The 12059-nt window shown below is 45.4% G+C and overlaps 1 protein-coding gene across 3 annotated transcripts in view; it reads left to right on the top strand.

The window, feature by feature from the left end:
- LOC106580493 (methylcytosine dioxygenase TET3) overlaps positions 1 to 12059 on the top strand; it is a 71184-nt gene that overhangs the window by 42475 nt on the left and 16650 nt on the right. The window lies entirely within an intron of this gene.

Consider the following 12059-nt stretch of genomic DNA (forward strand, 5'->3'; position numbering starts at 1 on the left):
CCTTGGTATGACCATCTTAAAACATTTCCATATGTTAGCTTAGACCCTCCCCCGGCTTAGACCGGGCTTAGACTCTGGAGGGTTCATTGGCTCAGCACCTAGACCCGGTTGCTGCCACCTAGGGGATGAAGTGTGGAAGTGTATCCTATGATCGCATACATTTAGTGTTAATAGAAGACATTTCACATACTGTACAGCAGAGGCTGAGGCTATACAGCAGCCAATGTACACTCTTAGAAAAAAGGTACTCTCTATAACCGAAAAGGGTTATTCGGCTGTCCCCATAGGAGAACCCTTTTTGGTTCCAGGTAGAACCCGATTCGGTTCCATGTAGAATCCTTTGAACAGAGGGTTCTACATTGAACTCAAAAGGGTTCTAGCTGGAACCTAAGAGGGTTCTCCTGTGGGAACCCTTTTTTCTTGGTGTATAGAGGCTTGGTGTACATCAGGTGGTCCAATCACTTCTTCTCCAGCTCTTCTTGCTGGACATCTAATGAGTGTGTCTGAGAATGTGTGTTGCTAGCCAGCCAGGGTGGGTGTGTGTATGTTGCCGGGATGTGCGTCCCGAGCCACTACTCTCCAGTAAGCTACAGTGCAATGTGCATAGAGAGACAGCGGTAACAATAGGGCAGCCATTGTGTCCATTGTGTGGGGTGGCTGTGTGGATCTGGCTGGCAGACAGCACAGAGCAGACACTCTGTCTAGGCTACATGTCTGACTGAGTGGGATACAGTCTCTTTGACTTCGTCCCAAATGGCACCCTATTTCCTATTTAGTGCGTTGGTCAAAATTAGACCACTGCTCGGATTCTGACATACAGAGACTAGCTTGACATATACAGTAAGTACTGTGGTAGATATACTGTAGACCTGGATAGTAGTTTATGTAGTCTACAGCAGTGTATGTTTATATATTGTAGTCCTGTAAGTCACTACTGTCAAAGTTTCCTAGTGTTCCGTGTCAGTTGTCTAAATGTCTGATAGTGTGTTAATTTAACATTTGTAAGTGTTCAGCAGTGGTAAGCAGAGCCAGTGTTTCTCTAAACAGTTTAGTGTGCTCAGCGCAGTGGGGAAGAGAGAGAGGAAGAGAGAGACAGAATTAATCAAAGCGAGATCATGGCATGAGAAGTTCTCTTGGTGACGACTCCCCCACCCCGAGCGAGTTTGATCACACCTCTTCAAACTGTCCTGCAGACGAAGATAGTCACTCCCCAGCACTGAACACACCCAGGTCCCACAACTGCACTGCTCCTCCATCATTGAGAGGGATAAATTCACCGAGCTGGAGAGAGACATGGTGGAGCTCAGAGAGCTAGTCCACAGTCTAGGTAGCACAGACACACACGCCAGACGAGCATCCCCCCGGAACACACAGCCCAGCTAGCAGCACTGCAGGAGGAGGTGAGAAAGCTGAGAGCTAGCCATCCCCCTAGAGAAGCCAACAGAACAGCCCACTTTAGACCTCGACCACTGCCTTAACGCCACAGCAGGACAGACAAGGAAGGATCCACCAACTCAGCAGACTCCCCCCACTGGCATCCCTCTGTCAGCCCACTGGATAGCTCTCCTGACAACACCCCCACACCCCCACACCCACTGAGGACACACAAAAGACAGAGATTGTACTCCTAATTGACGCAAATGGGAAATACGTTGATGAGAGGAAACTTTGGCTAAACTCTGGTGTCCGAACACCCGGCGTCCCCTGGAGCTGCTGTCAGAGGACCGACTAGGTGCCCCCAGCCACATTATAATACACACAGGCACAAATGACCTGAGAGCCCAGTAGGAAAGTGTGGCCACAGCACCCAAGGGAGTGATTGAAAAAGCCTCTTCCATTTTCCCCAATGCATAAGTGGTTACAGTGAGGGAAAAAAGTATTTGATCCCCTGCTGATTTTGTACGTTTGCCCACTGACAAAGTAATGATCAGTCTATAATTTTAATGGTAGGTTTATTTGAACAGTTAGAGACAGAATAACAACAACAAAAATCCAGAAAAACGCATGTCAAAAATTGTATAAAATGATTTGCATTTTAATGAGGGAAATAAGTATTTGACCCCCTCTCAATCAGAAAGATTTCTGGCTCCCAGGTGTCTTTTATACAGGTAACGAGCTGAGATTAGGAGCACACTCTTAAAGGGAGTGCTCCTAATCTCAGTTTATTACCTGTATAAAAGACACCTGTCCACAGAAGCAATCAATCAATCAGATTCAAAACTCTCCACTATGGCCAAGACCAAAGAGCTCTCCAAGGATGTCAGGGACAAGATTGTAGACCTACACAAGGCTGGAATGGGCTACAAGGCCATCGCCAAGCAGCTTGGTGAGAAGGTGACAACAGTTGGTGCGATTATTCACAAATGGAAGAAACACAAAAGAACTGTCAATCTCCCTCGGCCTGGGGCTCCATGCAAGACCTCACCTCGTGGAGTTGCAATGATCATGAGAACGGTGAGGAATCAGCCCAGAACTACACGGGAGGATCTTGTCAATGATCTCAAGGCAGCTGGGACCATAGTCACCAAGAAAACAATTGGTAACACACTACGCCGTGAAGGACTGAAATCCGGCAGTGCCCGCAAAGTCCCCCTGCTCAAGAAAGCACATATACATGCCCGTCTGAAGTTTGCCAATGAACATCTGAATGATTCAGAGGACAACTGGGTGAAAGTGTTGTGGTCAGATGAGACCAAAATGGAGCTCTTTGGCATCAACTCAACTCGCCGTGTTTGGAGGAGGAGGAATCCTGCCTATGACCCTAAGAACACCATCCCCACCGTCAAACATGGAGGTGGAAACATTATACTTTGGGGGTGTTTTTCTGCTAAGGGGACAGGACAACTTCACCGCATCAAAGGGACGATGGACGGGGCCATGTACCGTCAAATCTTCCCTCGGCCAGGGCATTGAAAATGGGTTGTGGATGGGTATTCCAGCATGACAATGACCCAAAACACACAGCCAAGGCAACAAAGGAGTGGCTCAAGAAGAAGCACATTAAGGTCCTGGAGTGGCCTAGCCAGTCTCCAGACCTTAATCCCATAGAAAATCTGTGGAGGGAGCTGAAGGTTCGAGTTGCCAAACGTCAGCCTCAAAACCTTAATGACTTGGAGAAGATCTGCAAAGAGAAGTGGGACAAAATCCCTCCTGAGATGTGTGCAAACCTGGTGGCCAACTACAAGAAGCGTCTGACCTCTGTGATTGCCAACAAGGGTTTTGCCACCAAATACTAAGTCATGTTTTGCACAGGGGTCAAATACTTATTTCCCTCATTAAAATGCAAATCAATTTATAACATTTTTGACATGTGTTTTTCTGGATTTTTTTGTTGTTATTCTGTCTCTCACTGTTCAAATAACCCTACCATTAAAATTATAGACTGATCATTTCTTTGTCAGTGGGCAAACGTACAAAATCAGCAGGGGATCAAATACTTTTTTCCCTCACTGTATCTCCACCCTGCTATCACAAAAATACTTTCACTCTGCCACTATACAGCAGGTGAATGCAAGCATTACCTGGGACTGTGCCTCAAAACCAAATGTTTAACTGACCCACCACTCCACCAGCCTTTATGACCAGGTCCACCTCTACAAGGCAGCAGTCCCCACCTTTGCCAGGACCCTGAAGGATGTCACCCTCAACCGCAGCCCCAGCACCTCATATAGGAGCAACAGAGAAACGGATACCCCGCCCAGACCAGCCATACACTCTCCCAGAACTGCGTGATCCCCCTGGAGGATCTGCACCAACAGGATCCACACCAAGAGGACCTACACCCAGACCACAGCACCACTAGCCACATCCCCACCCCAACCAGTTGACCCCTCCCCAAACAAACCCTAGCAATACCCTATATAGACCCCCCAGATCAGTCTTATGCCCCTTCTGCCCCCCACCCCTGCAGCAAGGACCTCAACATAAAAGTCGCACATATGCCCAGGCCGTGAGCAGAGCAACAGGCCCAACCCCCACTAGTACACCCGCCCAAACACCATCCCGTGACCTAAGAGGTATGTAGCAGATGCTCAACATGCTCTGCTCACACCTACTGTAATGGTCCCAGCCTAAACCACACGAAAACAACACTAGACACTATGGAACACAAAGCTTACTATCTCATCCTGGAATATACAAGGTCTGAGTTTATCTGCCTTTGGCCTAAAGAGCAGGAACAGACTTCATCAAAAAAATTGGAAATACAGACATTGTCATCCTACAAAAAACATAGTATAGAGGAGACGGACCAACTGGTTGCCCTCTAGGTTACAGAGAGCTGGTAGTCCCATCCACCAAGCGACCAGGTGTGAAACAGGGAATAGACTCAAGGGGTATGCTAATTTGGTATAGAGCAGACCTAACTCACTATTAAATTAGTCACAACAGGAACATTTAACATCTGTCTGGAAATGAATAAGGAAATGATGTCAACAGAGAAAAATGTCCTTGTGTGCTACCTATATCCCCTCAATAGAATCCCCAGACTTTAATGAAGACAGCTTCTCCATCCTAGAGGGGGACATCAACCATTTCCAGGCCCAGGGACATGTACTAGTCTGTGGCGACCTAAATGTCAGAACTGGACAAGAACATGACACTCATGAGAGTACACAATGTTCCATCACAGCAGCAAGAAAAGGGCAACCAGTGAAGAACAAACGCCATTATAAATACAACCCATATTTACGTTTATTTATTTTCCCTTTTGTACTTTAACTTTAAGCACATCATTACAACATTATACATACCTATAATATGGCATTTGAAATGTCTCTATTCCTTTGGAACTTTTGTGAATATAGTAATGTTTACTGTACATTTGTAATTGTTAATTTCACTTTTGTTTATTATCTATTTCATTTGCTTTGGCAATGTAAACATATATTTCCCATGCCAATAAAGCCCTTTAGGGAGAGATGCAGGGAACACTTGCTGTGCTGTAAGGCTGTTACCAAAAGCCAAGGGCGCCAGACAACGGGTCTCCATAGTGAAGCCTACACACTCCCCTGACAACACCACACTGAAACACCCCATGTGTAACCTGACTGGGGCTGTTGACCGTATTACCACCACTCCGGCAATCATGAGTCAAATTCTGCGTGACCGTTGAGTCATGGTAATCTCCTTTTATGCACTCTGGACATGCTTTGGTAGAACCCAACTTGCTAATGACCATCAGGTCCTAATGGCCTGGTACTCAGGGCTCTATTGTTCATCTAACCACTGACATCAGTGCAAATGCTATTGAAAATCACATCAAAAGCGTACCATCAAAACAGTAGGCCTATCTTACTTTAAAACTCACCTCACTGTGATGATCAATTTAAAGAAAGAAGTTCAACAGCAGTTTGAAACAGTGTAAAACCTGATTGTTGTGGATGTTATTTCAAAGCCTAACAACGAAATGGACAGCGTTTTCTGATGTGATGATTCATTCAAAACATCCATATGCATATTAGAGCTTATGCATATCATGTTTATGAGCCAAAGCTCCCCCCCAAAAATCGGAATTAAAATGATGATTGTGCCGTAATACAATACATAGCCTATCACATATTACGCATGGCAGAAAAACATCAAACTTAACATATTTAACATGTCTTTGGTACATATTTGGTCTAGCCTACACTCCAAAATTAAACAATTTTGAGTGTGGACTGTATTATTATACATATTGGATGGACTGGTTAGCTTATGCTACGCTCCAAAATGTCTATCCATGAGTCTGGGAGAGAACGTATAGCCTTAGGTGATGCTGTTGGTTCATTGATGGTGCAGGGCAGCATACAATTAGTGAATTTGTATTTGAATAGCCTAGTAATAGAGAATTGTTTCATAATGAAATGGGTGACACATTACCTTTAGCTGTACAGAATATCTCACCACCATGAGTTTCCATCTCCTTCTCGCTCTCCTTTATTCCTTTCTCAAGCGCGCAGATGGGCTGTCAACAGTTTAGTGAAATACACTAAACTACACTAAATACACTAAACTGTTGTAAATATACCATACAAAAGTTTGTGGATACCCCTTCAAATTAGTGGATTTGGCTTTTTCAGGCACACCCGTTGCTGATAGGTGTGTAAAATTTAGCACACAGCTTGCAATCTCCATAGACAAACATTGGCAGTAGAATGGTCTTACTGAAGAGGTCAGTGACTTGCAATGTTTCACCGTCATAGGATGCCACCTTTCCAACATGTCAGTTTGCCAAATTTCTGCCCGGCTAGAGCTCCCATGGTCAACTGTAATTGCTGTTATTGTGAAGTGGAAACGTCTAGGAGCAACAACGGCTCAGCCGCGAAGTGGTAGGCCAGTTCCAACACTCACTACCGAGTTCCAAACTGCCTCTGGAAGCAATGTCAGCACAATAACTGTTAGTTGGGAGCTTAATGAAATGGGTTTCCATGGCCGAGCAGCCATACACAAGCCTAAGATCACCATGTGCAATGCCAAGCGTCATCTGGAGTGGTGTAAAGCTCGCCACCATTGGAGCAGTGGAAACGTGTTTTCTGAAGTGATGAATCACGCTTCCGCATCTGGCAGTCCAACGGACAAATCTGGGCTTGGCGGATGCCAGGAGAACGCTACCTGCTCCAATGCATAGTGCCAACTGTAAAGTTTGGTGAAGGAGGAATAATGGCCTGGGGCTGTTTTTCATGGTTCGGGCTAGGCCGCCTTGTTCCAGTGAAGGGAAATCTTAAAGCTACAGCATACATTGACATTATAGACGATTTTGTGCTTCTAACTTTGTGGCAACAGTTTGGGAAAGATCCTTTCCGGTTCCAGCATGACAACGCCCCCGTGCACAAAGTGAGGTCCATACGGTTTGAGGAGCCCTGATCTCCTCAAACCGATCAAACACCTTTGGGATGAATTGGAACGCTGACTGCGAGCCAGGCCTAATCGCCCAACATCAGTGCCCGACCTCACTAATGCTCTTGTGGCTGAATGGAAGCACGTCCCCGCAGCTTTGTTCCAACATCTAGTGGAAAACCTTCCCGGAAGAGTGGATGCTGTTGTAGCAGCAAAGGGGGGAACAACTCCATATTAATGCGCATGATTTTGAAATAAGATGTTCGATGAGCTGATGTCCACAAACCTTTGGTCATGTAGTGTATGTTTTGTTGTGTTTTTCCCAAACAGATTTCACATGGTTTCCAAAATTAAGCATGTGTACAGGGTCGGAGAGCCCATGGCATACAGAGTTTGACCGGAATATCCCATCGGGCAGCGAGAGCATGCTCCTCAATTAGTGGTTGATGTATGGCGTGAAATACATTTTCTTATATTTAATGCTTAAATACTAAGCACATGCTCCGCTATAAAACCAAAGTAGCCTACAAAACAGATTGGCGGAAAAGCTTGCGGCCTCCATGCCCTGAAATAGTGAATACAGATGATACAGTGCATTCGGGCCCCTTGACTTTTTCCACATTTTATTACTTTACAGCCTTCTTCTAAAATTGATTAAAATCATTTTTCTTCCTCACCAATCTACACACGATACCCCATAATGACAAAGTAAAAACAGGTTGTTAGATTTTTTAGCAAATTTATCCACAAAACCCCCCCGGAAATATCACATTTACAGAAGTATTCAGACCCTTTACTCAGTAGTTTGTTGAAGCATTTTTGGCAGCGATTACAGCCTCGCTCGCGTCTTCTTGGATATGATGCTACAAGCTTGGCACACATGTATTTGGGGAGTTTCTCACATTCTTCTCTGCAGATCCTCTCACGCTCTGTCAGGTTGGATGGGGAGCGTCGCTGGACAGCTATTTTCAGGTCTCTCCAGATATGTTTGATCGCGTTCAAGTCCGGGCTCTGGCTGGGCCACTCAAGGACATTCAGAGACTTGTCCTGAAACCACTCCTGCGTTGTCTTGGCTGTGTGCTTAAGGTTGTCGCCCCAGTCTGGGGTCCTGAGTGCTCTGGAGCAGGATCTCTCTGTGCTTTGCTCCGCTCATCTTTCCCTCGATCCTGACTAGTCTCCCAGTCACTACCCGCTGAAAAACATCCCCACAGCATGATGCTGCCACCACCATGCCTCACCGTAGGGATGGTGCCAGGTTTCCTCCAGACGTGATGCTTGGCATTCAGGCCAAGGAGTTCAATCTTGGTTTCATCAGACCAGAGAATCTTGTTTCTTATGGTATGAGAACCTTTTAGGTACCTTTTGGCAAGCTCCAAGTGGGCTGTCACGTGCCTTTTTACTGAGGAGTGGCTTCCGTCTGGCCTATCTACCATAAAGTCCTGATTGGTGGAGTGCTCCAGAGATGGTTGTCCTTCTGGAAGGTTCTTCCATCACCACAGAGGAACTCTGGAGCTCTGTCAGAGTGACCATTGGGTTCTTGGTCAGCTCCCTGAAAAAAGGTCCTTCTCCCCCGATTGCTCAGTTTTGCTGGACCGCCAGCTCTAGGAAGAGTCTTGGTGGTTCAAAACTTCTTCAATTTAAGAATGATGGAAACCACAGTGTTCTTGGGGACCTTCAATGCTGCAGACATTTTTTGGTACCTTTCCCCAGATCCGTGCCTCGTCACAATCCTCTCTTGGAGCTTTCCGGACAATTCCATTGACCTCATGGCTTGGTTTTTGTTCTGACATGCACTGTCAACTGTGGGACGTTATACAGACTGGTGTGTGCCTTTCCAAATCCTGTCCAATCAATTGAATTTACCACAGGTGGACTTCTATCTTTACATAGTTGAATGTGCTGACAACAAAATCACACAAAAATAATCAATGGAAATCCAATTTATCAACCCATGGAGGTCTGGATTTGGAGTCACACTCAAAATTAAAGTGGAACCACACTACAGGCTGATCCAACTTTGATGTAATGTCCTTAAAACAAGTCAAAATGAGGCTCAGTAGTGTGTGTGGCCTCCACGTGCCTGTATGACCTCCCTACAACGCCTGGGCATGCTCCTGATGAGGTGGCGGATGGTCTCCTGAGGGATCTCCTCCCAGACCTGGACTAAAGCATCCGCCAACTCCTGGACAGTCTGTGGTGCAACGTGGCATTGGTGGATGGAGCGAGACATGATGTCCCAGATGTGCTCAATTGGATTCAGGTCTGGGGAACGGGCGGGCCAGTCCATAGCATCAATGCCTTCCTCTTGCAGGAACTGCTGACACACTCCTGCCACATGAGGTCTAGCATTGTCTTGCATTAGGAGGAACCCAGGGCCAACCGCACCAGCATATGGTCTCACAAGGGGTCTGAGGATCTCATCTCGGTACCTAATGGCAGTCAGGCTACCTCTGGCGAGCACATGGAGGGCTGTGCGGCCCCCCAAAAAAATGCCACCCCACACCATGACTGACCCACCGCCAAACCGGTCATGCTGGAGGATGTTGCAGGCAGCAGAACGTTCTCCACGGCGTCTCCAGACTGTCACATCTGTCACATGTGCTCAGTGTGAACCTGCTTTCATCTGTGAAGAGCACAGGGCGCCAGTGGTGAATTTGCCAATCTTGGTGTTCTCTGGCAAATGCCAAACGTCCTGCACGGTGTTGGGCTGTAAGCACAACCCCCACCTGTGGACGTTGGGCCCTCATACCACCCTCATGGAGTCTGTTTCTGACCGTTTGAGCAGACGCATGCACATTTGTGGCCTGCTGGAGGTCATTTTGCAGGGCTCTGGCAGTGCTCCTCCTTGCACAAAGGCGGAGGTAGCGGTCCTGCTGCTGGGTTGCTGCCCTCCTACGGCCTCCTCCACGTCTCCTGATGTACTGGCCTGTCTCCTGGTAGCGCCTCCATGCTCTGGACACTACGCTGACAGACACAGCAAACCTTCTTGCCACAGCTCGCATTGATATGCCATCCTGGATGAGCTGCACTACCTGAGCCACTTGTGTGGGTTGTAGACTCCGTCTCATGCTACCACTAGAGTGAAAGCACTGCCAGCATTCAAAAGTGACCAAAACATCAGCCAGGAAGCATAGGAACTGAGAAGTGGTCTGTGGTTACCACCTGCAGAACCACTCCTTTATTGGGGGTGTCTTGCTAATTGCCTATAATTTCCACCTGTTGTCTATTCCATTTGCACAACAGCATGTGAAATGTATTGTCAATCAGTGTTGCTTCCTAAGTGGACAGTTTGATTTCATAGAAGTGTGATTGACTTGGAGTTACATTGTGTTGTTTAAGTGTTCCCTTTATTTTTTTGAGCAGTATACATTTGCAAACATTTCTCAAAACCTGTTTTAGATTTGTCATTATGGGGTATTGTGTGTAGATTGATGATACATTTTTTTATTAATACATTATAGAATGTAACAAAATGTGGAAAAAGTCAAGGGGTCTAAATACTTTCAAAATATGCTTTGTCTTTTTTCCCCTGCTCCTGTTCCTGCCCGTTTTGGCCAATTAGAATCCAAAACTAATTTGACATATTAGTAAACACCAGATTAAATTGCAAACAGTCTCATGGTTGAAAATATGAATACTTGAGAGAACAGCTGTGCAGCCTGAGGCAAGGAACAGAGCTCAACCTTTTTTTGCTACTTTATCAAAACATCAATAGCCTATAGTCACATCATGTAGCCCATATACTGTATGTTCTGATTTCTAAGACATTCTAAGGTTTGTATCATTAACAACTAAAGTTGCCAAATAACTCTAAATCTAACGTACCCTATAGGATCTGTTTCAAATGATCACTTTTACACTCAACATAGCCACTTCATATGTGCACTCGCTCCGTATTTTCTATTTTATTCAGCGAAGTTCAATTATATTCTTCTTACTATAAAATGATATAAAAGAAAAATGATGGCGCGGACTTATAAGCATATCTTGTCAGCTAAATGAACAAGCCTACAGCCTATGGCATGGAGCATAGCCAGATAACTAACATACAGTAGGCCAACTGATATTCTGTTCTCCTGAAATACATTTTCTTCATATCATAATGTTTCTTTAGACCTGATTAAAATAAATCATGGATTTATTGTGATGGTGTATATTAAATTGATTTATTATACTTTTTTAAACGTAGATGTTCCGAAGGCATGCATCACTGGCTTGTATGTGTGGAGGCCTGGAGATGCTAAACATGTTTATGTTAATTAACCGTAAATTACTGTGAGACCGGCAGTCTTTTTTCATGACAATAACCAGCTGACAAAATGTCATGACCGCCACAGCCCTAAACCTGACCCCCCCCCACACACACACACACTTCTCTTTCAAAAAATCTCTCTCCTACTCTCTCAGAGAAGCAAGTATACTTTTACACTTCCCTCCACTCTGCTGCGTACAAAAATGGAACCATTTCTGCCTCGCACACAACAATTTTCACACACACAGTTCTATTTTAGGCTAGTAGTCCTATGTAGCATTTCCTGCCTACTTCTTACCACGCCTTGCTTGGTTCCTCCCTGCACTGTGTCACTGGAATGTGATCTCATTGCCTCTCAACCAGATACACACACACACACACACACTCATCCTCTAGCTTCCCTGTTTACACACACACACATACACACAATATATTACAGCTACCCTTGTGGGGACACACAATTAAGTCCCATTCAAAATCTTATTTTCCCTAACCCTTAACCCTAAACCTAACTCTAATCCTAACCTGTACTCTTACCTTTACCCTAACCTTAACCCAAAACCTAACCTTAACCCTAGCTCCTAACCCTAATCCTAAAACTAACCATAGCACCTAAACCTAATTCTAACCCTAACACTAATTCTAACCTTAACCCTAAACCCACTAGAAATCGCATTTGACCTTGTGGGGACAAACAAAATGTCCTCAGTTGGTCAAATGTTTGTTTGTTTACTATTCTTGTGGAGACTTCTGGTCCCCACAAGAAGAGTTAAACACGTACACACACACACACACACACACACACACACACACACACACACACACACACACACACACACACACACACACACACAGATTCATTCACTCCCTCAAACAGCCTTGGTTCTAATGTAGTGCCCCCACCCCGACTATCCCCCAGTCATAACATAGTCAGTTTCAGGTTAGAGGAAGTGTGTGTGGCTTTACATCTATCTTCAGTCACACCTAT

Source organism: Salmo salar, chromosome 20, assembly GCF_965601325.2.
Source record: "Salmo salar chromosome 20, fSalSal1, whole genome shotgun sequence".
Lineage (NCBI taxonomy): Eukaryota > Metazoa > Chordata > Actinopteri > Salmoniformes > Salmonidae > Salmo > Salmo salar.